This window comes from Corythoichthys intestinalis, chromosome 8, assembly GCF_030265065.1.
Source record: "Corythoichthys intestinalis isolate RoL2023-P3 chromosome 8, ASM3026506v1, whole genome shotgun sequence".
Classification (NCBI taxonomy): Eukaryota; Metazoa; Chordata; class Actinopteri; order Syngnathiformes; family Syngnathidae; genus Corythoichthys; species Corythoichthys intestinalis.
In genome coordinates, this window is record NC_080402.1 from 46361517 (window position 1) to 46387746 (window position 26230).

General features: G+C 40.1%; 1 protein-coding gene across 3 annotated transcripts in view; it reads right to left on the reverse strand.

The window, feature by feature from the left end:
• LOC130921038 (protein phosphatase 1 regulatory subunit 29-like) overlaps positions 1-26230 on the reverse strand; it is a 253135-nt gene that overhangs the window by 46647 nt on the left and 180258 nt on the right. Inside the window, exon 4 of one of the 3 annotated variants that reach the window (XM_057844653.1) lies at positions 12535-12575. The exons of the other annotated variants lie outside the window; for them this stretch is intronic. The gene's annotated coding sequence lies outside the window, so the exon portion shown is untranslated. The remainder of the gene's footprint in view (positions 1-12534; positions 12576-26230) is intronic. 3 annotated transcript variants of the gene reach the window in all.

Sequence of the window (26230 nt, forward strand, 5' to 3'; positions counted from 1 at the left end):
GTGCCGGATCCTGCCAGAACTTTGATTTCGGAAAACTGTGTTCCGGGACTTATTTGGACCGATCCGCCACCTTATTGACTGGCGCTGTTGTAATCGACTTGTAAACTTGAGTGGAATATTTCATTCTACAGCAGTTCTTCTTATTCTTCGGCACTTATCTTTAAATATTTTATGCACTAGGACTGGGACAATGTGTTATGGTCAGATGAAACCAAAATAGAACTTTTTGGTAGAAATACAGGTTCTCCTGTTTGGAGGAGAAAGAATACTGAATTGTATCCGAAGAACACCATACCCACTGTGAAGCATGGGGATGGAAACATTATGCTTTGGGGCTGTTTTTCTGCAAAGGGACCAGGACGACTGATCTGTGTAAAGGAAAGAATGAATGGGGCCATGTATCGAGAGATTTTGAGTGAAAATCTCCTTCCATCAGCAAGGGTATTGAAGTAGAGACATGGCTGGGTCTTTCAGCATGACAATGATCCCAAAAACACAGCCAGGGCAACAAAAGAGTGGCTTCGTAAGAAGCATTTCAAGGTCCTGGAGTGGCTGAGCCAGTCTTCAGATCTCAACCCTATAGAAAATCTGTGGAGGGAGTTGAAAGTCCGTGTTGCCCAGCGACAGCCCCAAAACCTCACTGCTCTAGAGGAGATCTGCATGGAGGAACGGGCCAAAATACCAGCAACAGTGTGTGAAAAGCTTGTGAAGAGTTACAGAAAACGTTTGGCCTCCGTTATTGCCAACATAGGGTACGTAACAAAGTATTGAGATGAACTTGACCAAATTTATTGACCAAATACTTATTTTCCACCATGATTTGCAAATAAATTCTTTAAAAATCAAACAATGTGATTTTCTGTTTTTTTTTTCCTCCACATTCTGTCTCTCATGGTTAAGGTTTACCTACGTTGACAATTACAGGCCTCTTTAATATTTTCAAGTCAGAGAACTTGCACAATTAGTGGTTGACTAAATAGTTATTTGCCCCACTGTATATGTATAATTTCTCTCCAAGATTTTTAACCAAAGACTGAACAATCTGGTGCACTTTCAAAGGTGCACGTGCATGACATATAATTGACTTAAAATTTCTACAAAATAATAAGGTTAATTTGGGTTAGGGTTAAATAAAATGTTTTTCAACCCAAAGATGTTAGTGGACAACCAGAGGTACGCATGTATGTGCATATTATGCGATAAATTGGGAATTTGACAAACAATAACATTGAAAATGTAAATATGCACTATAAAATTGAAGTTTGAGCTTTGAACCCGGGTTATGACTTTACGATGCTGGAGTCTCATCCGCCATTTTGTCTCCAGTGTTTGTTTCTAAATGCGGTAAAGCCCCCTTTAGACTTACATCCCTCTAAATTCCTGTGTAACGTGACACAGGGTTTACCCGTGTCATGGCTTTCATACATGGGGGGATGTACCGGGAATTACTCGGGTTGAACACTTTCAGACTTGTCCCTTTTTAATTGAGGCAAAGCCCCCTTTAGACTTACATCCCTCTAAATTCCTGTGTAACGTGACGCAGGGTTTACCCGTGCCGTGGCTTTCATACATGGCGAGATGTACCGGGAATGGCGTACCGCACGCATGACATTTTTACACCGTGACGTCGCATCGTAAAGTGGAAGTAAAGCAAAAGTGGGACATTAAAGACCGCCCTCGCATAGAAACCATGTTAATTCTGCTACTTTTCGCCGGTAATCTTTCAAAAACGAACATGCCTATCACACATTGTTTTTTGAACTTGTAGAAACGACTGACATATGAAGTTTTCTTCATACGTTTCCCGAAACCAAAAACTCAGAGGAAAAAATGTGAAGAATGAATCAACTTGTGCGGACTTTTAACGCCAGCTCGGTGAATCAATTAACATTTCATATGCAGTAAACATTTTGTTGGGTTGGCGTGGTCTTTCAGAGGACAAAGAGGTAAGCCATTTTGATATTTTTAACTTTTTTTTTCGCGTGACGTTGTGCCGTGCTGCCTCTGTCTGACAATGAATGGCCTGAAAAGAATTAAAATGGTATCTAACTGCCACTGTTACCTTTTCTGTAGTAAAAAAAACAACTTTAGTAAGGGGAAAGTGTAAATAAATGATAGAATTAAGATTTGTTATCAATGAAAAAATTAAAAGTGTTCGTTGGCTGTCAATGAGTAGCATTTGCGATCGCTACACAAAACTAACAATATAAATTACAAATATAGCATTAAAAAAAAGGTCTTTCCAAAAATATTTATAGTAAACCAGTTCAGTACAATTTTTCCGGGCACTCGACTCAGTTTTGTCCTGCAACAAGACACAGGGCTACATGATACAACCCATACTTTCAGTGGGTGTCGTTTCTCCTTCCTTCTCCTTTTCAATTCATTCCACATTTTTCATAAAGTCACTCCCTCAATCCAACCGGCCTTCGCTCGCTACCTCGCCTCCCTTTCGTTCGGTGGCGCTGCACTCAACAATATATTACTTTGGCAAGGCTAATTCTGAATTAGAATTAGCCTTGCCAAATTGCAAAGAAATAAACCAGAGGGGGGTCTAGAGGCCCCTAATTTCCAACACTATTATATAGCAAATCAAATACAATATCTTATTAGGTGGTTATATCTTAACACTGAACAACAGTCATGGCTAGAATTAGAGCAAACAGACTGCAACCAAATACAATTGGCAAACCTCCCCTTTATTAGCTCTAGTATTAAGCACCATAGCTGCTTCAAAAACCCAATGATAGCATGTACCTTGAAAGCCTGGTGGAGAGGTATGGAAATTACGCAATCACAACAAGCCCCGTGTAAATTCTCACCAATCTGGCACAACCCAGACTTTGGAGTTAATAAAATTCCTATTTATTTCAGCGCATGGGATGATACGGGAATAAACCAGTTACAGCATTTGTTTAAAGATAATACATTCATGTCATATGAAAAAATAATGCAAGATTTCCAGATCAAAGGGGTCAATTTCCTGCAATACAATAAAATCAGGGCAGCCATCAGAAGCAAATTTCCATCACTAACGGGTACGTTAGACCCACCACCTTTCGTAAATAAAATAATAAATATACATCCTCAACAAAAAAAAATACTTTCAAAAGTATATAAAGCCCTCTCATGTAACAACTCTACTTGCCTACCAATCGAAAAATGGAATAACGAACTTTCGGTAACATTAGATAATAACTATTGGTCCAACATCTGTAAAAATACATTTATAATGACAAAGAATAAGAACCTTCAGCTTATACAGTTCAAAATACTGCACAGATGGCATATTACTCAATCTAAAATGCACAAAATGGGGTTCTCCCAATCCGATAAATGTACAAACTGCAACGAAGATACTTCAGATACATACTTTCATGCTCTTTGGCAATGTAAACCAATACAAGATTTCTGGGCACAGGTAACGAAGAAACTCTCTTTCCTATTGAACTGCAGGATTCCATTGTCTCCAACTCTTTGTCTGCTTGGCGATCTGAATACAGTGAATATCTCTATCCATCAAACCCGTCCACTACTAGCAAGTCTAACGATAGCCAAAAAAACAATATTGTTGAATTGGAAAAACAAACAAAACATTAGCATTAACCAATGGCTAAATCTAATCATTGAATATATAACATTAGAGAAAATATCTGCCAAACAGACAAATAAAATGGACAAATACGAACAACAGTGGGAAACGGTCGCAAGAATGATGAACATAGAATAAGGATTCTCTCTCACCTGCGAAGGAATGCCACAAAAATAATAAAAATGTACACATAAATTGATGTATGCGGGGTGTCCAGGGAAGTTGTATGCATCCTTCTGCAGCTGGAAACAGGACATGTTTAAATCCAAACTGTTTTGTACACTCCCAACAGCATGTAATAAATACACTTTCTTCCTTCACAGTTTAGTCGGTCAATGGGCTTATTTTACAAGGATACTCATAGACAATTTGGTTTCCAGCTGCTGGGGAACATATGCAACTTTTTTTTGGAACACCCTATATATTATCAGACTTGGAACAATTAAGGAACTATGCATAAATAATACACTTCACCGGTCCTTGGCATACATCTAATGGTGTTTGATAAACCTCTTCTTCTGTCAGCTTCACAGGTGGAGTTTGTTGGCGTCCTGCCCTGGGCCGTCCCGTCGCCGGTCTTGGCCCCCGGGATTTTCGGCCGGGGCTTGTCTGGTTGCGTCTGGCTGTGCGGGGGTCCCGTCGGGCGCGCGCTGGTGTCGTGGGCGGGTGGGGGGGCCGCGCGGGTGCCGGTCCGGGGCCACGGCCCTTCCCCGGCCGGGTGGGGTGGAGTTGGGGTGGGGGGGGGGACGATGGCTCCTTTGCTGGGCTGCAGGAGGAGGGATGGGCTGCGCATGGCCCCCCGCACCCGCCCTCCCTCCCTCCCCGGGCTGGCTGGGTGGGGGCTGTGGCCCTGGGTTGGCGCCCGCGCGGCTTCTCCGCCCGTCTGTGTGGCTGTCGCGCGCCCGGTGGGGCCTGCGTGCTGCTGGATGTGGTAGGGCATTCTCGGGTCGGGGGTCCCGGTGCCGGGATTGGCGATGCGGCGGCGTAGGGTTGGTCGCCAACGGGCTTACTCATAAGAGATTCACACGATTACTGGGTTCTAGATCACAGAACTGATTTGTGTACACTCTACCCCTTTCAATCACTTAGCTTATAGGCTTATAGACACCCCCACCCCCATTCTCCTCTTTCACTGGCCAATAGGCCCCCACATGGTGTAAACCGGAAATACATCTCGCTGACGATAGCACCAGCATATTAGTAACTAGTTTAGATGTTCAATGTATTTCTAGTTGTTGTTTGTGTATGTGTTTCTTTTCCTTCTTCTCTTGTATTTCTTTTCTTCTTTCCCCCCATAATCCCTTCCTGTTCGCTGCTTTGTCATAATAAAAAGGTATTTTGAATGATCACAATGGGAGTATGTCAGACTCTCAATGTGAAACATTAAAACTGTTCAGAATCTGGGCACTTAGACTTCCATTCTCTGTGTCAAACAGCTGAACAGGACAGGTTTAAAAAAAAAAAAAGAAAAGAAAAAAAAAAAAAAACCAATATATTACTTCGTCCTCACAATGGTTCCTGGGATATGTAGTTTTTCGGGGCGCTTTGCGTTTTGAAAAAGGACAAGAAATAATGTATATATGGACATAAACACATGGTCCATACAGCGTTCTAATGTTTATTTATAAGGGAAATAAAACTATAAAACTCAAATGACATTATTTCCCGTTTTACTTGGTCGATTGACTTCAAATAAAAACGAGCCTGGACCTCAACTTCCGCAATTTCAAACGAGATGAGCGGCCTGCGAGTGACGTAATTACAATGTGACAAGGCTTCACAAATGATATGTGTGCAGGACGCCGTGATGCGTCCCACGGCTTTTAAGGGTTGCAGGGTTAATTCCGATTTACGCGGAAATTTGGGTTACGTTGCCAGCGTACGGAATAGAACTCGTTCAAAACCCGGGGACTACCTCTAATTTTGACAATATAGAAAAGATGGTGGCAAAGCACTATTATTCCCAAGCAAACTTACTTATTTTACTCTAACATAGTTCATTGATACCAAGATTTAAGAAAAAAAGAAAAAAAGAAAAAAAACACCATCTTTGTCTAAATGAAACACTCGTTTTCACTTTACAACACACAGCAGTCCCTCAGCACAAAATAACACTTTTATTGTTTTGGCCTGAACACAACTGAAATGTGGGGGTTAACTGCACTACACACTCATCTGGGATTTTTGCTTTAGCAGATGATTTATGTTCACTGCATCCGGCACAGAGTAGTCGAGTGATTTTTTTACAGCCTAAAAATATGACAGGCACTGCTTCGGCTGAGCGACAGCCGTCGACAAATCGCCGGACAGATTTGACACAAAATCTTTCACTATTCAAGCCGGAGGAGGAACAAAAGCCCATGAGACGGCAAAGTGACACGTCCAACAATGGTGGCACAGCGTAAAAGCACTCGAGCGCCAAAGTGAGTCACCGAAGGGAGAAATAGACTTCATCGTCGCAGCTCGCTGCCTAAAATGCTTTTGAGTTGGAAATCATACCAACACCCATAAAGCAAAGTGTTTTTTTCTTTTGGTGACTTATGCCACTGTTTACGGTATATTCACCTTTGTTTTGTAGTTGTGGCGGTAATAGTCGTAGTAGTTGCAAGAGTGTAATGGAGCTGGAGTTGATTTTTGCTTCATACGATGTATATTCTAGCTACAATCTATTTCTTTTGTACTGTGTTTAAATGCAGTCATAGTACAGTCATAGTAGTAGAAGCATCTTAGTGGGCACGTCAGACGCCACGAAAATCCTACATAATTAAATTCGCAAAAATATACTGATGACTAAAAATATAACCTATTTTCCTGTCCAAACTGTTTTTCTCACAAGCAAAGTTCCATCTTCAATGTCGCTGTCAAATTTTTAGAGTAAAACTTTTTTTTCTCCATTTTTTACTTTTTATGCCAAACTGCCGACCAAAATGAACTAATCTACCAAAATGTTCACGAAAAATAAATACTGTACATTAAGTTCACATTCCCCCAAAATAATATTGAATTTTCCTTTTTTTTTTATTCATTAACTGAATTTGTTCAGGTACAACACTTGTTGGTGTAGTGATAGCATAATAATGATTGCAGCTATGGTGGTAGTAGTAGTCATAGTATATTTCATACGTATATGAGACTAGATGTTGTTAGGTCTTGCAGCTGGAAACCTTTCAGGTGGGTTCTATTGTAGATGATGTAAGGTGAGTGATATTCTCAACTAAAATACTCGCCGAATTCATGATGTAATCACAAAGGGTCTGGTTTATAGCAAACATTATTAACATGGTTATGAATCAGGTGGGATGCTGAAATTAAAAAAAAAAAAAAAAAATCTTTTAAGTATGCTCTAAATTTACTGCCTCTCGGATGTTTATGGAAAAGTCAAACCGTTTGAAAATCATTTGAAAACAGAGCAATCTAAGCTATTTCAAAATAAACACGCGATTTAATCCAGTATAATTTTGTGCAATAAATGGCTCTATATGGTGGAGCAGAGTATTAGCATTGAACTTACAGTGTGTCACAAAAGTGAGTACACCCTTCGCATTTCTGCAGATATATAAGTATAGGTATATCATTTCATGGGACAAAAGAACACTTTGACACAATGAAAAGTAGTCTGTGTGCATCTTATACAGTATAATAGAATTAATTTATTTTCCCCTCAAAATAACTCAAAATATAACCATTAATATCTAAACCCCTGGCAACAAAAGTGAGTACATCCCTTAGTGAAAGTTGTCAATGTTAACATACAACATGTCAACTGTCAATATTTTGTGTGGCCACCACTATTATCCAGAACTGCCTTTACTCTCCTGGGCATGGAGTTGACCAGAGCTTCACAGGTTGCCACTGGAATGCTCTTCCACTCCTCCATGACAACGTTGCGGAGCTGCCGGATGTTTAAGACTTTGCGCACCTCCACCTTCCGCTTGAGGATCCCCCAAAGATGTTCTATTGGGTTCGAGTCTGGAGACATGCTTGGCCAGTCCGTCACCTTTACCCTCAGCCTCTTCAGTAAAGCAGTGGTCATCTTGGAGGTGTGTCTGGGGTCATTGTCATGCTGGAACACTGCCCTGCGACCTAGTTTCTGGAGGGAGGGGATCATGCTCTGCTGCAGTATTTCATAGTACGTGTTGGAGTTCATGTTTCCCTCAATGGAATGTAACTCCCCAACAGACTAAGCTGCACACATACTACTTTTCATTGAGTTAAAGTGTAATTTTGTCAGTGTTGTCCCATGAAAAGATATACTTAAATATCTACAGAAATGCTTTTGTGATACACTGTAAATTTTCACAGTGTAGTTGTTTTCAATCATGATGATAATGAAAATATTTCGTCGATGAACAATTTTTCCATGATGATGACGAGCTAAAAATGTGGCTTGGGTGAGCAGAACATAATGATACGAATGGCAGTTTTCGTCTGACGAGACGACAAGGAGTTGAAAATGTGAAATAGTTTCTGTCATACTGTATGTTCACTATGCGGGACATTTTCATATTGTATGTGGAGTACGTCAGCTTGCATCGTAGCAGTGTTTGGGTCGTGTCACTGATGTGAGATGTGATGCGCCTTTCCCTCACTCCCCTGACCGGAGTTTAGGATGAGTTCCATGCTAGGCTGCTCTCCATCTTGTTTGTTTGGAAACACATGGTAAGATTTGTTTTCTATCTTGGTAATATAGAATATGCTATGTTGCTTAGCCTTTTAAGGTCTGTGCTGAGTGATCATCACACATTAAATGTAATTCAACTTGTTTCATTAGCATAGCATTCGCGTTAGCATTAGCATCAACTTTAGCATGGTGAGCATCCTCTTCAACGCTCAGACTTTTTTTGTACATACAATTCGTGGCATCTAGGTGGGTTTAATTGAAAATAATGTACTGCTTTTCCTGCTGAGTGTTTATGATCATCACAAAGATGGTGATGTCCTTGTAGACGCTACAATATGTGCTCGTCTGACAACGTTCATTCGAAATTGTTGGAAATCTTTATTTAATTTTTGGACTGAAACTTTTGAATTTTACAGACAAGAACATCTTAACTGTAGACTAAAACTAGACAAAATTTGTATAGGATTTCGAAGACGAACACATTTTGATATGACTAAAAAATAAAATATGACTAAGACTAATAAGTATTAACATCAAAAAGACTAAGACAAAAATGAAATGGGCTGTCAAACACAACACTGAACTTGGAAAAATATTTTTTTTATATAATATTTTCTGAATGTCAGGATTCAGACGCATCATTATCAAAATTCCTATGCAACAGCTTGATGTGAAATGTCTACGTCAATCCCAAAGGTACACGTTTTCCCGCCTGTCCTCCTCTCGGCCTGACCAACATCCCTACGCGGCCCCTTCCGCCTCACCGCAATGCTTCCGCCAAGCATCTCGTTAGCGCGGCTCGCTGGAGACGCTTCAAACACGGGCATGTTGCCGTGTCTAAAAATAGCAACCAATCTGCAACCTTACCTAATGAGCCGGAGCCACTTCAGACCTGTCAACAACCAGCTGCTCTCTGTATGTGTTTGTGTGTGTGCGCAAAGACGGCTGACCACACCGTTTTGATCACATATGCGTGCGAGCTATAAATAGCCCATGTTGTTTTCACCTCCTGCTCTATTTCTTGCATATAGAAAAAAATACTGCAGCAATATTTCACTTTGAACTGTGGGATGGAATAGGGAGAAATTGCATTTAGTCTGACCGACAAGGCACCTGCTGTCCCACTTTTAATAAAATATCAATTGCACCTGGATCACAAACACATGTTGCTTCACCAAGAAGACTCACTAACATGGCAATGCATGTGTTTATATATGGGACACATGGCAATACGAATTCAGATCTCTTCCCAAAAACTCACTAATAATCATAACAAATTTCATTTGAAGTTTTTTCAAATTTTTCCACAATGAAATTCTCACTTTCAGCTAGACGTGGTCATATCTACGGAGCCGCTGCACTGCACACACGCAAATTGTGCGCTTTCCTCTATCCTCTCATCATGATGTCTAGGGATGGGAATTGATAGGATTTTTATGATTCCGATCCCATTATCGATATTGATTAACGATTCGATTCTTTATCGATTCTCTTATCGATTCTAATTTGGGGAAAAAGAAGAACAGACGTTTTGATTGGCATTGAGTTTGTTTAATCAGAAGTCACAACCTTAAAAACTCACAACAAGGTCAAAAGAGGCCCAAAGCCTCAATATTAACTGTGGCAATAAGTGGCAAATGCACAAGAATGTAACATTTTACTGAAACATTTTTGTAACAGAAATAAAAAATATTTGTATATATTGGCATATAGGTCGTTGGTCTGCCGTTAGCAACATGTGTTAAACTTTTTCCAGTGAGGGCCGCATAACTTTTCCCTTCTCTGATGAGGGGCCGGGGTCAGTTTGTAACAGAAAAAGTGTGACGATTGCAGGAGTGCCTAAATGTAAAAAATTATTGTTTTTCAGAATGCCACAATCAAATAACCCTTTCTGGATATTTCACGGAACAAAAGTAAATAAAATAAAAATAATAATATAATAATAATTAATAAAAATAACACTATTAATCAAATAGATAATAACCAAATAACCCTCTCTGAGTTCTTCACAGAAAAAGCCCAGAAAATAATTAACACTATTGAGAAAAAAAAAAATTCAAAATGCTCTCTGGTATTGTTCAGGGGGCCGGACCAAATGTCGGGGCGGGCTGTATTTGGCCCGCGGGCTGTAGTTTGGGGACCCCTGTTAAAGTAGTATTTACCAGTATATTGAAATGCATGCCTTTTAGTTTTTATGGTGCTTTCACGCTCAAGTGGGGGCGCCCTTGCGCTTCCTCACGCGAAGAAGAATGCGCTCACGTGAAGAAGAAGAAATGCCGCATCCAAGCAAATGAGCGAGTTAGTGAGAGAGGGACCCTACGACCCTACGTTCTTAGTTAATGCTTGTAAAATATCTACAGAGGCAACGCCTGTATGTATCATCTTTTGTGTTGTTGTTGTGTGTTTCCACTCGCGATCGGACACTTAAATCCAGTTGTGTAGTGGTTTGAACGATGTGCTAATGCTAGCGAACGCATGCTAACTGCTTTGTTATTACTGAATTAGCCGCTAATCATCGCTGATTTACGTTGATGCAAACCTGTTTGTTATTGGGGACGAAATTGATTTGTTTCATTTCTATTTTTAGTTTCACTCTTCAAGTGATGGTTGAATAAAGTCAGCAAATTATACCAACGTCTTCTGTATCGTCATTTCGGAGTTTAGCTAGCTGTATAGCTGTCTCTGTGAGGACAGTGCAGTCTATTCCCTCCGGATGCAGTTATCTCCACCTTCCCTCCCGATGCAGTTATCTCCACCTTGCAATAATTGTAAGTCGTTTTGTTGTAATTTTTCCTCGTGACGTGAAGACACACTTTCGAGCGTTTGAACCTACGTGCTGTCATTGTTTTGTTTACAGCTGCAATGCTCGTGCTAAACCATCGTAACCTTTCATTTTCACCCTCTTTCCTGGTGAAGTGTAGCCAAACTTTGGAGCGGGTGGTTCTTGGCGCCATGCTAGTTTGATGTGTTTGGACAACAAGACAGTCACGACGCAATATGCGTTTTACGGACTCGTTAAAGGGATCATTAAGGCTTTTTCATTGTGATGTCGAGGCCTCGAAACACTAGGAACCGGTTCCGAACTGGAATCGGATTTTGATTCCCATCCCTAATGATGTCACACCAGTGCTTCCCCAGATGCTACAGGCCCAGCGAACAGACCTCCCCATTTCACTGCTCTGCCTTCTCAGAGCCCAGGCCATCACTTTATGAGGGAATGTATGTAATATTTTGTGATAACGTTCCCAAAATGTTAATCGTTATGTCACCGAATATGCAATTTTTTTTTTTTTAAAAGTTCATGACTTGGCGGGTGCCTCACTCCAAGGTAAATGTGTTGGTGCAGCTGCTTGTTCGTTGATAGCCAACATGCAAAGCTAAAGGGTCATTGCCCTATGTTAAGAAGTGCTGTTGATAGCCTCTAGTAACTCAAACTATTTTTTCAAGTCTTCTTCAGTTCTTTTTAAACTGCTGTACAGTTTAAAGCAATTTCAGTTAGCCTGAGATGTCACTTTCTTTTTGCATGCAAAATCTGATCAGAGCAAAAAATGTGAAAGTGAAAAATGATTTAACTTTACAATATAATACTCAATCAAAAAATATGTTTTTATTTATTTATTTATTTGAAATTCCCACAAGTAGTTGTTTGACTGCTATTGTCTTCACAAATATGGCCTTACTTGAGATATGAAATTTTCAATCATATATTTGAAGCTTTTATTTATAAGTTGAATTGGTCATATGTCAAGCAGGATATTCCCATAAGAAAACATTATAATTCCATTGATTCATTCCACAGCCCTAAAACCCACACTAAATCCATAATAAATACTACTGGTACTGTTACAGAAGGTTATTTTTCATAGCAAAACAAATACATTATAAATAGAAATCGAAATAATAATATAATAATAATAATTCCTGTAATAAAGTAACGACTCGGGTTCTAATGCGGTTGCGGATGTGTTTTGCATGCTATACCTGAACGCATCGCGTGGCTGATGTCACAATGATATAGGTGTGTATGGTAGATATTTTAGTTTCACTTTTAATGACATGTTTTTTTTTTGGCATACACTGTGGGGACAGAAGGCGCGTTGTGCTGTACAAGTTCTGAAGTAATATATTAAAAACATGACGAAGCTGGCGACTTCCATGCCAATGTTACCACAATAATAATTGTCATCTTAACTTATAACGACTGTTATCAAGTAATCAAGACTTATAAAGATTGTCGTATTGTCGAACCAATTCACAGACGCGCACATTTCCATCTTCATTTCAACGGTAAGCCTCACCTTTTTTCAGCATCTGCACTAACCTTGTTTGAGCCCATGTTGATTTCTCTCACCTTGCGTCCGTCTTTCGAGAAAAAAAAAGAAACAACGGCACTGTCAATAAATCGTATTTCGAGCATGTCGTCGGATGTAGAAACAAATGGCGAGTTAAATTTTACGTCGGATGTCGAAAAGATCGTTTGTCAAAGCGATCGTATGTCGAGGTATTACTGTATTATAATTAAAAGTGATTTAAGTTATGTAACTTGAGGGAAAAACATAGATTGTAGTCCCTATTACTGGAGTAGACTTTTTTTTTTTAACACCAACATATTTTTTCCCATTCTGTATGTTCAGCTGCAATTCACTTTTTCTTATTTTTATGCTTATGACTAATGTTGGCATTGTTAGGATTATTTGCAGTTGTTGCTGTTTTATATTATTTACCTTTTTTTATTTGCCCTTTTATTTATTTCATTTTGATTCAACCTTTCAAATTCATAATATTTCCATACATATGCATGACGCACACTGTATATTTACTTCATTATTCACTTAATATTTACAAGAAGCTAACTGGGTCCCGTCAGACATATTTGTAAAATTTGAATTTTTTTGCACCGTTGCTCAGAACAATTTTGCTCTTACTTAATTGTTAAAAAAATAATAACTGACTTTTTTTAAAAACAGTTTTACAGTTGTGTAGTTTGTTCAGCCATTGTTAATGAAACATTCATAACAAAAATATATTGTTTTTGGTGACTTTGGTGGGGGCATCATCTGACTTTTTTGTTTAGTGGACCCTGCAAATCAACACCTGTGAAAGCAAATCAACACCTGTGAAAGCAGCATGTGGTTCAAGATGCAAGGTTATTTTTCAACTCATTGGTTCTAAGATATTATGGCTTTAGTGGTCGTAATGCATTAGCCCTGAAAGCCCAAGGCTGTTTTCAAGGCAATTTCACCGTCTTAAAGTTGTTATCTTTGCCATTCTAAAGGACAAGGCTAAAAGTAAAAAGTGTCATTTTCCCCTAACGGCAGGCAACATTAATCATTCTGGGATGAAGAACGACGCGTCACTATGCAATGAGGAAATTTATCAGACCTCAAACAAATAAGTAGGGAGTTGGCTCAGGCGGTACTACCTTTTGCAGCTCTTGGCGTCTGACAAATTAGTAGGATTTGATACAGAAAAATAAAACACAAAAGGTTAGTTTTACCTAAAGTGAATTACGTGACGACCATTTGTTAATTTGCAGGAATATGCAACTCATTTGCACTCTGATTTTGTGCTCAACTTTTTGGATGATGATTTATTTATACAGTATAAAATACTCTAAAGTATTAAGGCAACAAATTCACAGAAAAATTGTTACAACAAAAATGTTTCAGCATTTGAAATGTTTATTTTTCATTTTTAGGTACGATGTACTTAGTTTTTAATTGCATTAATATTGGAACTTTTTGTATGATTTGCCTAAAATACTGTATTCTAGCCATAGCCAAGTACTAACAACAATGACTAACTTAATTATAGTCCTAGTTATTGTACACCATCATATTCCTGACCAAAAACAGTTTTCTAGTCCACCCCGGAACACAAACAGATTTTGACCATTTATAACGTCTTTGACTTGTCTATACTCCACCTTTACAATGATTTCTGATTAAATACTAGACTTGCAGCATATTGACAATAAGAATGAAACATTCCAACTAATTTTGTAACAAAATGTTCCTTCTTAATTTGTTTTTCTAAGTTGTGTTGTTCTGTGTTTTGCTTGCCATTTCCCTTTCCAGGGAAATCCTTATCCTGGTAGCTCGTTTGCTCCTCATTATGCCAGCCTCCCCACCAGTGCTCTCCAGGATACTTGCAACGTATTTCACGGCAGGCAGCCTCCAGTCATAGATCATATTTTCCTTTGAATGCACTCAAGTCACATGATGAAATGCTCCCCTCCCCTTCCATTTATTTATTTATTTATTTATTTATTTTTTTTTTTAACAACTCGGGACGTCATTTGTGTCATTATTCGAGATTCGGCCTGCCGCGTTCAAGACATTTCAATTGCATGTGGGTGTCAGACTGCCGCTCGCTACTCAATTGCTTTCTGTTGCTGACATTTGGCCATCGCTTATGATTTATGACGCGCATGATGACAATCAAGCATTCAAACTACAGTGTGAGGGAAAATGTCAGTTTTTACTGTTGCAATTGGTCTGTTTCACCACAACATGCCATGTATGAATGTATCAATGCAGTTATAATGATAAGGAGTAATTATAATGGTAGTAAATATACAATTAGTAATTACATTTACAACTAATCATGGTTGTTACACTGTAATTTAAAGTAAATGTGTATTTTCTCACAATCATGGTAGAAATAGTACAAAAGTAGTAGTAGAAATCAACCTCTTATAATGATGTTTATTTTCACATTTAGTGCATTACATTATTCAGTTGTGTATTATACAGTGGGGCAAATACGTATTTAGTCAACCACTAATTGTGAAAGTTCTCCCACTTGAAAATATTAGAGAGAACTGTAATAGGCAACATTGGTAAACCTCGACCATGAGAGACAGAATGAGGGGGGAAAAAAGCAGAAAATCACATTGTTTGATTTTTAAAAAATTTATTTGCAAAGCATGGTGGGAAATAAGTATTTGTTCAATACCAAAAGGTCATCCCAATACTTTATTATGTACCCTTTGTTGGCAATAACTCTTCACAAGCTTTTCACACACTGTTGCTGGTATTTTGGCCCATTCCTCCATGCAGATCTCCTCTAGAGCAGTGATGTTTTGGGGCTGTCGTTGGGCAACACGGACTTTCAACTCCCTCCACAGATTTTCTATGGGGTTGAGATCTGGAGACTGGCTAGGCCACTCCAGGACCTTGAAATGCTTCTTACGAAGCCACTCCTTTGTTGCCCTGGCTATGCGTTTGGGATTATTGTCATGCTGAAAGACCCAGCCATGTCTCATCTTCAATGCCCTTGCTGATGGAAGGACATTTTCTCTCAAAATCTCTTCATACATGGCCCCATTCATTCTTTCCTTTACACAGATCAGTCGTTCTGGTCCCTTTGCAAAAAAAACAGCCACAAAGCATGATGTTTCCACCCCTATGCTTCACAGTGGGTATGGTGTTCTTCGGATGCAATTCAGTAGTCTTTCTCCTCCAAACACTAGAACCTGTGTTTCTACCAAAAAGTTCTATTTTGGTTTCATATGACCATAACACATTCACCCAGTCCTCTTCTGGATCATCCAAATGCTCTCTAGCGAACCGCAGATGGGCCTGGAAGTGTACTTTCTTCAGCGGGGGGACACGTCTGGCAGTGCAGGATTTGAGTCCGTGGCGGCGCATTGTGTTACTGATAGTAGCTTTTGTTACTGTGGTCCCAGCTCTCTGTAGGTCATTCTGTAGGTCCCCCCGTGTGGTTCTGGGATTTTTGCTCACCGTTCTTGATATCATTTTGACGCCACGGGGTTAGATCTTGCATGGAGCCCCAGATCGAGGGAGATTATCAGTGGTCTTGTATGTCTTCCATTTTTTAATAATTGCTCCCACAGTTGATTTCTTTACACCAAGCATTTTACCTATTGCGGATTCAGTCTTCCCGGCCTGGTGCAGGTCTACAATTTTGTCTCTGGTGTCCTTCGACAGCTCTTTGGTCTTGGCCATAGTGGAGTTTGAAGTGTGACTGACTGAGCTTGTGGACAGGTGTCTTTTATGCCGAAAATGAGTTAAAACAGGTGCCATTAATACTGGTAACGAGTGGAGCCTCATTAGAACTCATTAGAAGAAGTTAGACCTCTTTGACACCCGGAAATCTTGCTTGTTTGTTGGTGACCAAATACTTATTTTCCACTCTAATTTGGAAATAAATTCTTTAAAAATAAAACAATGTGATTTTCTGTTTCTTTCCACATTCTGTCTCTAATGGTTGAGGTTTACCCATGTTGACAATTACAGGCGTCTCTTATCTTTTCAAGTAGGAGAACTTGCACAATTGGTGGTTGACTAAATACTTATTTGCCCCACTGTATATGTGTGGCCATGAAATAAGATTTTAATTTATTCTGGCAAAATGGACACACCTCGAAACACTCTTATCTCAAATAATCGTTCCTGCTGAAATCAAAACATATTCCAGAAATATATGTATACATAGTTTTTTAAATGAATAAAACAACACTCAACAGTATTTTAATTGATGAAAATATAAATTAATAACATAAGAATTCAGCAATTTGCGCATTAAAAATCAAAGGACGGAAGGGCCAATCTGAAATCTTTCCGCTTTCATTTGTTAAACAAAAGATCAGAACTACAGAAAAACTATAAAAACTATATGCGACAAAATAATTGAGATACAGTATAAGGATATAGCAATATTTATATTTACACTACTGAAACAAACAGAGAAAATGTCCAGCGATAGCAAGACAGCCAAGAAAATCACAACCAACATAGCTCAATTTATAAGATTGGATTATTTCATATATAAATTTATGCAAAACAAACGACTGAAATTCTACACAATTTCCTATATTGATTCAAGCATGTTGTCTGGTTTTCACCTCTAAGCTAATGGAGAGGCGCGGTGTAAGAAACTAGCTCCATCTAGTGTTAAATATGAGAACTGCAACATAATGTAGGCTGAATTTAAACTTTTTGTGCAGGTGATATTTGATGATATTTTCATAATTTGCTGCAGGCTAATAAAATTTGGGCAGCGGGCCACAGTTGGCCTGCAGGCCATAGTTTGGACATCCCTGACTTTGTATGTATGGAATATGTTCTCGTAGTGGTAGTAGCTATATAGTCCTTGAAACTATATTGCAAATGTTCATTATCATAATAATTACTAGTTATTGTATACTTTATAGCAGGGAAATTGAAGTTACAATACGGATAATGAAGTTCTCATAATGTTTATATTTGAATTACATACATAAAGGGAGTATCTTTAGAAGCACTTGTAATAACTCGACTGTTCGAGGCCATCGCCATGGCAACATGTCTATTTCTTGTGTCACATGACTGTGTTATTACTTTTCTGAGAGCGGGCCTCATTAACCTTGCTGATGGTAAAAAGAAAAAAAAAAAATGAAATGAAGTTTCTCTGGTCATGGCGGCTAGCGTTTGTAAGCGCACACGGACATACAAGCATGCACACAAAGGCACACACAGACACCCAACCCTGACACACAAGGTCAGGTCACTATCCGCCAGCTCACTTTCAGATTTATGTCGACACCGTCACGTGGAGGAAGGTGTGAGGCGAGTGTTAGCCTCTCGTCCTTCACACTGCCGTCGAGATAAAACTTCGAGAAGCTGCGAGACAGCTTGACACGCACCGCCGGCCAAACCCGGGAAGGCGGTGGTGTCACGCTTCCGCTGGCAGCTTTCGCTGCACTGGATAAACAACAACGCCGGGCTATAAATAGCCTCCTCACCTTACGCTTCCCCATCAATGGCTCAGTGCTTGATTGCAATTGGAAACACCTAACTGTCAAAGTTCACGATTGATTGGGGGGGCAATTCACACCATGCCATCGGATGTCTGGCCTTTTCAAAGCATGCAGCCCAATGACTACACATAAAATGAGTAGTGTTGAAAAACCACAAAATTTTCCTGCTAGAGTGTTAGAAAGTATATACTGTATGCAGGGGCGGACTGGTAATCTGTGGGTTCTGGAGGATCACAGAACGGCTGGTGCCCTGGACGGCCGGCGGCCGCCATTCATTATACATCAACTGTTTATCCCCCCTAGCCTCTGATTATCTACAGTTCGCATCCAATCCGACAGGTGGCAGCAATGCGCCTGCTGTTCATCGCCAGTCTGATAGAAGAACGAAAAAAACACAAAGTAGCCTTCATTGGTTCTTTGTGGAAGCAAACTAGCGACGAGCGTCAATGCACAATATGGATGGTGGTGGCAAAAAAAGAAAAGAGAAGGGTGGCGCGGAGAAGGTTAGGGAGAAAAAAAATAAAGAAACTGGAGAGCAAAGCATTAAAATGTCATAAGTTGACAAATATTTTCGCAAGCAGCAGTCCATACAACGGCCACGTTGGGTAACAGCAGCCCAGCCCCCGGCGATGGTGAGAGGGAGAGCGGGAGCCGCTCTGACGTGCAGCCGGTGCAGGGAGAGAGAAAAGAAGAGGGAGGGTGTAATGATAAGCTGGTGGAAGTTCCCCAGACAAGCGCAGGGCAAGTAAAAAGGGATGAAGAGGGTCACTTGCTCGGTATACTGGCAATTGTTATCCACCAGGTAGCTACATTTTAAATGAAATAAATGACAATTAAAGGGTTAGTGCCAGCTAGTCCGTTTGCAATCGTGTCAAGTTACAGTATGCTAGTCCTACTATCACTCTCCTAAGGAAAAATATTTTAGCTGTAAAACAACGTATGCCCACGCAGCAGCAATATTAATTCAGAAGAAATATAACAAAATATTAATGAAATGAATGGTTTTATTTTAAAGTTTTGAAATGTTTATTGTATTTTCATTGAAATTTATTATTTGTATGGCAAGATTAATTATGGCAGGGGTTACGGATGGGAATCGAAATCCGATTCCAATTCGGAACCGGTTCCGAGTGTTTCGAGGCCTCGACATCATAATGAAAAAGCCTTAACGATCCCTTTAACGATCCCTAAAGACGCATATTGCGTCGTGACATGTCTTGTTGTCCAGACGCATCAAACTAGCATGGCGCCAAGAACCACTCGCTCCAAAGTTTGGCTACACTTCACCAGGAAAAAGGGTGAAAATGAAAGGTTACGATAGTTTAGCACGAGCATTGCCGCCGTAAACATAACAATGACAGCATGTAGGTTCAAACGCTCGAAAGTGTGTCTTCACTTCACGTCCTCACCGAGACGCTAAGGCTCAGTCCTGGCTATACAGCTAGCTAAACTCCCAAATGACGATGCAGAAGACGTTGGTATAATTTGCTGACTTTATTCAACCATCACTTGAAACTAAAAATAGAAATGAAACAAATCAATTTCGTCCCCAATAACAAACAGGTTTGCATCAACGTAAATCAGCGATGATTAGTTGCTAACACAGTAATAACAAACAGTTAGCATGCGTTCGCTAGCATTAGCACATCCTTTAAACCACTACACAACTGGATTTAAGTGTCTGATCGCGAGTGGAAACATACAACAACAACACAGAAGATGATACATACAGGCGTTGGCTCTGTAGATATTTTACAAACATTAACAAAGAACCTAGGCTCGTGGCAGTGTTTCCCTTTCTCACTAACTCGCTCACTCGCTTGGATGCGCATTTCTTCTTCTTCGCGTGTAAGGGCGCTCTTCTTCACGTGAGCGTGTTCTTCTTCGCGTGAGGAAGCGCAAGGGCAAGCACCATAAAAACTAAAAGGCAAGCATTTCGATATACTGGTAAATAAAAACGGGGTCCCGAAACTACGGCCCGCGGCTCCATATTTGGTCCGGCCCCCTGAACAATTCCAGAAAGCATTTTGAATTTTTTTTGTTTTTTTCTCCCTCAGTAGTGTTATTTATTTCCTGACCTTTTTCAGTGAATAACTCAGAAAGGGTTATTTGGTTATTATCTATTTAATTAACAGTGCTATTATTATTTACTATTATTATATTATATTATTATTTTTATTATATTTACTTTTGCTCAATGAAGAATCCACAGAAGGTTATTTGATTGTGGCTTTCTGAAAAACAATAATTTTTTTACATTTACGCACTCCTGCAATCGTCACACTTTTTCTGTTACAAACTGACTCCGGCCTCTCATCAGAGAAGGGAAAAGTTATGTGGCCCTCACAGGAAAACGTTTGGGGACATTGCCAAAGGCAGAACAATGACCTATATGCCAAATATACCAATATTTTTTATTTCTATTAGAAAAATGTTTCAGTAAAACTTATTGCCACAGTTAACCCTTGAGAGTCGAAGGACGCGCCAGCGCGTCCTCAGCGCACGTCGTCTTTGAAGCGCCCTCACGTTTTAAATACGTCACCCACATGCCGTTGGTTGGTCTCGTTTTAAAGTGCGGAAGTTGCGGTTTACTCTCGTTATTATTTGAAGTCAATCGACCAATTAAAACGTGAGATATTGTCATTTAAGTTTTATAGTTTTATTGTCCTCTCAAAAAAACATTAAAACGCTGCATGGATCATTTGTTTGTGTCTATATTTCCATCATTTCTTGTCCTTTTTCAAAACGGAAGCGCCATGAAAAAACCACAAATCAAACGAACCCTTTCGAAGTCACAGTGGACGCACTAAATGCGTTTTTTAAATAAATATAACTGCCATGCGAGGTTCCACCGAATGAGAGGGAGGAGTGTTCTGAAGCAGCGAGGTGGCGAGCCGACGGCCGTTTGGATCGAGCAGCGACTTTGTGTGACTTTGAGAATGAACGGAAAACTAAATTTAGCGCAAGCAATTGTGCTATTTGATCAACTTGAGGAAGAGGATGGTCCAAATTCGTCATCATCGTCTTCTTCGGAAGAGTCCTCGAGTGAAGATAGTGACGTATTTGAACACGTGGGTGACGCCATCGACGAGCAGAGGTAAGCAAACTCACTTCTTTTTTTTAGGCTGGAAAAAGTTTCTTTTGAAAGTTTCTTTTGATATTGCAAGACAAAGTTAATTTTGATGCAATATAAGTGTGTGTTTGTGTATATAATAATAAACTGTGCATATCAGATCAAAGTCGTACGTGAACTGTGTGTATCCAAGGCAGGAATTTATAATTGTGGTGATCTTCTTTCTATATGAAGATTAGGGATGTAGCACATATTCAGCTATGGTATTCTTTCTATTGTCATACATATAGATTTCCAATAATATTTATTGCTGTATATATTTTTATTTTATACTTTATTATTTTCATAAATACTGACTTTTTTTCATGTACATTTATAGTGACAATGAAAGTAAAGTGAAATGAAAATGGAAGGGTGGAAAGAGGACCGACACCCCATGGAAGTGTGGGCTGTGTGATGTCGCCCTGTTTCGAATTCCAGGACGAAACTGCTTTTCGGAGTGGCATGCCTGAAAAAAATTTAACTTGTTTATTGTAAATATTTTTGAAAATACTTTTTTTTCCCCCCAATGTTATATATATATACATTTTTTCCCACAATCAGTCTTCTCAATTTGTGTATATAAATGTGTGTTCAAGAAGCTTAATTGGGTGTACATAGTTTTCATCAGGTGATGGGCCGCAATACCTAAACTCATAAAGAGATGGCCTCTAAACACTTTTTGTGTTAGATGGTATATATTTTTTCACTGTTCGGTCTGCTGTATATAACCTGTTTTGACTAGAGCATGTATAAAGGCAAAAAACGCCTATGCTATACCTGTTGTTTATGTTGAATTGTCAAATATAAGACTATTTATTCTAAATTTTTTTGGTTGAATGTTCATCCTAACATGTTGAATAAATATTACAAAGTTTCAAAACGGTTCGTTACGCATGTTTGGTTGTCAATTGGACATCAAAATTTAAAATTTTGACAAAACGATTGTGGAATTTTTGGTCTTTTTGGGCCCAAAATGATGATTTATAATTGGTCAGTGACGGAAACAACAGTTTGGACATGAAGTTCAAGGTGTCACAAAAAAAGGGACCAAACCAGGCCATCGTAAACAATTCTTTCTTTGAAATATAAAGGCAACTTCAAAGGCATGCAAAATCAGACAAAATAGGCCCAGACCTTAAAGGGTTAACATTGAGGCTTTGGGCCTCTTTTGACCTCGTTGTGAGTTTGTAAGGTTTTGACTTCTGATTAAACAAACTTTATGCCAATCAAAATGTGTGTTCTTCTTTTTCCTGAAATTAGAATCGATAAGAGAATCGATAAAGAATCGAATCGTTAAACAATATCGATAATGGAATAGGAATGGTAAAAATCGTATCAATTCCCATCCCTAGCAGGGGTCTCCAAACCGGTCCTCAAAGGCCACGGGGGGGCCTGGTTTTTGTTTCAACCAATCGAGTACCGACAGTTTAACCAATGAAGTTTCTGCTAAAACAAGCAGCACCTGACTGCAATCAACTGATTACACTTGTAAGACACTGGATTGGTGCATAGGTGTTGTCTTGTTTTGTTGGAATGAAATCCTGCACCCGCTGCGGCCCTATGTGGAATGGTTTGGAGACCACTGAATTATGGCATAAACAATGAAATCATTTTATAGACAGAGATATATTGGAATCAATTGGATACATAAAACTTGCTTTGAAAAATAAATTCTTTCATTTGTTTTTTCAGGTTGATCATAGAGCTAGTACAGAAAATGAACCCAACTCCAGTTCAGCCTTGCAATACTTTGAGCGCCCCAAGTCAGACAGTCACAGTCTAGACACATTTTCTTCATTTTCTCTCAAAGTGGACGAAATTGATGCATTTTACAATAAAATGTAAAAAAAAAAAAAAAAAAAAAAAAACTTGTTTCCCTTCGTATAGCGATTCTTGTGGGCTGGGCCGAGTCAAAGTCCGCCCCTGACTGTATGTATTAACTGGGTAGTCCCCAGAGACTACTCAGGGCTATGCCCAGAACACCTCACTGAGGACTTCAGCAAACTGACCAGATGCCAACCAGATGCCAAGCCACCTCCAGTGGAGAAATACAGTACAGTTGTACCTCACGGTTAGGGTTGGGCATCAAGCTTCGATGGGGTTCGGTTCTAACACTCCGATGCTACCGGAACTGTTCACATTTTTACATTTCGATTCCATGTTTTGATGCCCTGGCCGCCGAGCGGATAAAAAATCCTGCCGAAAACCACGAAGAAGAAGAAGAAATAAGAAGCGTGGTTGTGCATTGCAACTTTATTGCAACTTTCTTCTTCCTGCCTTTGAAGGGGGCAGACGTGTTTTCCTCCCTGTTGCTGCTTGCTGCTATCTTCGCTGCTATCTTCGTCTGGTCTAATCTGTCTGCTTTTCTTGTATTTTCCTCTGTGGATCAACTGCGCTGGTCTCTCATACGAAAATGGATCTGATTAGTTGGTCTCAGCGCAATTGACAAGATTTTTTCAACAAGACATGGTGCACCAGGAGAGCCGTCTTGCCCGGACGGTACCTTCGCCGCTGGTTATGTGAGAAATTCATGGGATCACTGGAAACCAGCGTGTCTTACTGTCCTGTCCGTGGAAGAGATCGAGGATATTTGGCTGTTTGGCGTGACGGTTGTGGGGTTCCTTCTGCTTGGCTTAGGAGGCGCCCTGCTCTACCGGAAGGTTTCCAAGATGGCAGCTTTCAAGGAAGTCAACAAATTGACCACGGATCAAATGGTGTGATTCAAGGGATTGGAAGATCGCGTCGGGGCTTGTATCGAGAACTGGCTCCGTGGATTCACGGTTCGGTCCGAGGATGGATGGAGAAAAGTGGATGCTACCTTGTGCCAGGTGATGGAACTGTCGGGGCAGGTGGCTGAACTGTCGAGGCAGACCGCAACTATTGGCAATGACTTAAGGGACCTGAGATCTCGCCTACGCCATGAGCAGCGTGAATTTGACCGAAGACCAACCGTATTTGGACATATTAAATTACTTATTCGGCTTAATTTGATTATAATTTTCCTTTCTTTCCCCGAACATCCTTACCCCACCACTCCCTTCTCCTGGAGAGAGCCACGCAGATGGCCCTATCTCTTGCCCTTGATCTGTTCCCAAGGCCAGTCGCAGGGCCCTGCGATTGTTATTTTGTCTACAGACATGTACAAATACTGATATACTTGGGCATACACACACTCACACACAACCTTCACCCCTTCAGTCCGCCACCGCCTTTTTCTTACTGTCACTGACTCCCCCCTTCCTCTAGCCATGACTTGTAGTTCTTTTTTTTTTGTACAAAAAATCCCTGCACATGACCTGTGCATCGTGTCATACCCATGCTATGATGTATGATTTATGTGTGTCTACTTGTAACTTGCTCTGTAATTTCTGAAGAAGAGCGAGAAGTGGCGCTGCGGAACAAAGTCTGCAGCGGCCCAATGCTCACTCATCAAACGGAATTTTGTTGCATCTGTGATCTTGTGAGAGCTGGTGTCAATGACAAATATATCTCTGAATCTGATTACAACCATGGACATGGTGCGGCGGCGCTCAAAAGTTTGGCTTCTTTAAAAAAAAAAAAAGTCAGCTCAGTGCAACATTCGCAACACAACTATACTGTATCATGCAAAGGTGGCTTCACGACCAATATGATTAAACACCTATGGCTTTATGGAATACAAGTACAGAGTGCCAAGTGCATAGCTGAGTGCCGCGTATTTGACACGCTGCGCCGTCAGAACTTGGTAAGTAAAACAATAAATTACATCTGTCTTCTTCTGTCCTCGCGACCCGACCCCGTATTACGCAGTAGATGATGGAATAGTACAAGAATAAGTCGTATTATTACGTCAGGCTACGGTAAATATCACATCCATAAAGAACTAGATGCGAAATGACAGAATCGCCGGCGTTAGCGCCAGTGTTGGGCACGTTACTTTAAAAAAGTAATTAGTTTCATTACTCACTACTTCTTCCAAAAAGTAACTGAGTTAGTAACTGAATTCTCTATAGTAAAAGTAACTAGTTACCAGGGAAAGTAACTATTTCCGTTACTTTAAAAAGAACTTGTTGTATGTCAAAGAATTTGAAATTTTCTGAGCAGTATTCGAGTCAGTGGAATAGAGAAGAACAGACAGGTAGCTAACTTTTTAGGTGCTTCAGCAGATTTGAATTGCTTACCACAGATGTCGACAAAAGCTTTGCCCCGGGACATAAATTACACATTGCATGCAGGTTCTTTCCTTTAATTTCGACAAACTTGAAATAGTGGACAATTTTTCTTCTGAATGCTCTGCCATCCCGACCCTGTGCATCTGTTTTGCGTGTGTGTGTTTGCCGCACGCGCTGTTCCGGGTTGCTTGTGAAATCACCGGCTCTGATTGGCTTACCAAGACACATGACTCTAACCCTCAGCCAATCACAATCACTTCCATAGCATCTCTCGAGGGGCTGCATTCAGGTAGGCCTGTTTCCCGACAATTCACGTCACCTTCAAAGCTTCTGCCGTCCTCAAGATGGAAGCAGAATTATTGCTGGCTGACAGTGGGAGATGGGAACGAGGCTAGCATCAGGTGCAGCAAACACAGAAACGTTACCAAACTTTGGAAAGCATTGTCTAATTGAATGAGCAGGAACAAACAGCTTGGAGTCAGAAGTACGTGCGCTATTCTCGAACCTGAACGCACCCCAAGTCTTGGATGACAAATCAACAGAGCAGAGTCTCGACTCGACACGGCTGGTTGTTTCTTCAATTTATTCAGAGTAAGTAACGCACCGCTTTTGACCGTCAGTAACGGTAACGGCGTTGTAACGGCGGCAAAAGTAATTAGTTAGATTACCCCGTTACTGAAAAAATAACGCCGTTACGTAACGGCGTTATTTATAACGGCGTTACTCCCAACACTGGTTAGCGCATACATATAGAACTAGATGCGAAATGACAGACTCGCCAGCGTTAGTAAATAACCCCCATCTTAAAGCAATAGACTTCTTAGTCTATATATCCTACATAAGCAGCCACGTACTTTACGTAGCGTGCCGCCGCCTCCGTTAAAATCAACAGTATTAAAAGATCATCATATGACAATCAATAGAAGAAGTTATACTAATGCTTCGTCGTACCTCCCAGCTAAGTTACATATATGGCAAAAAAATAGTA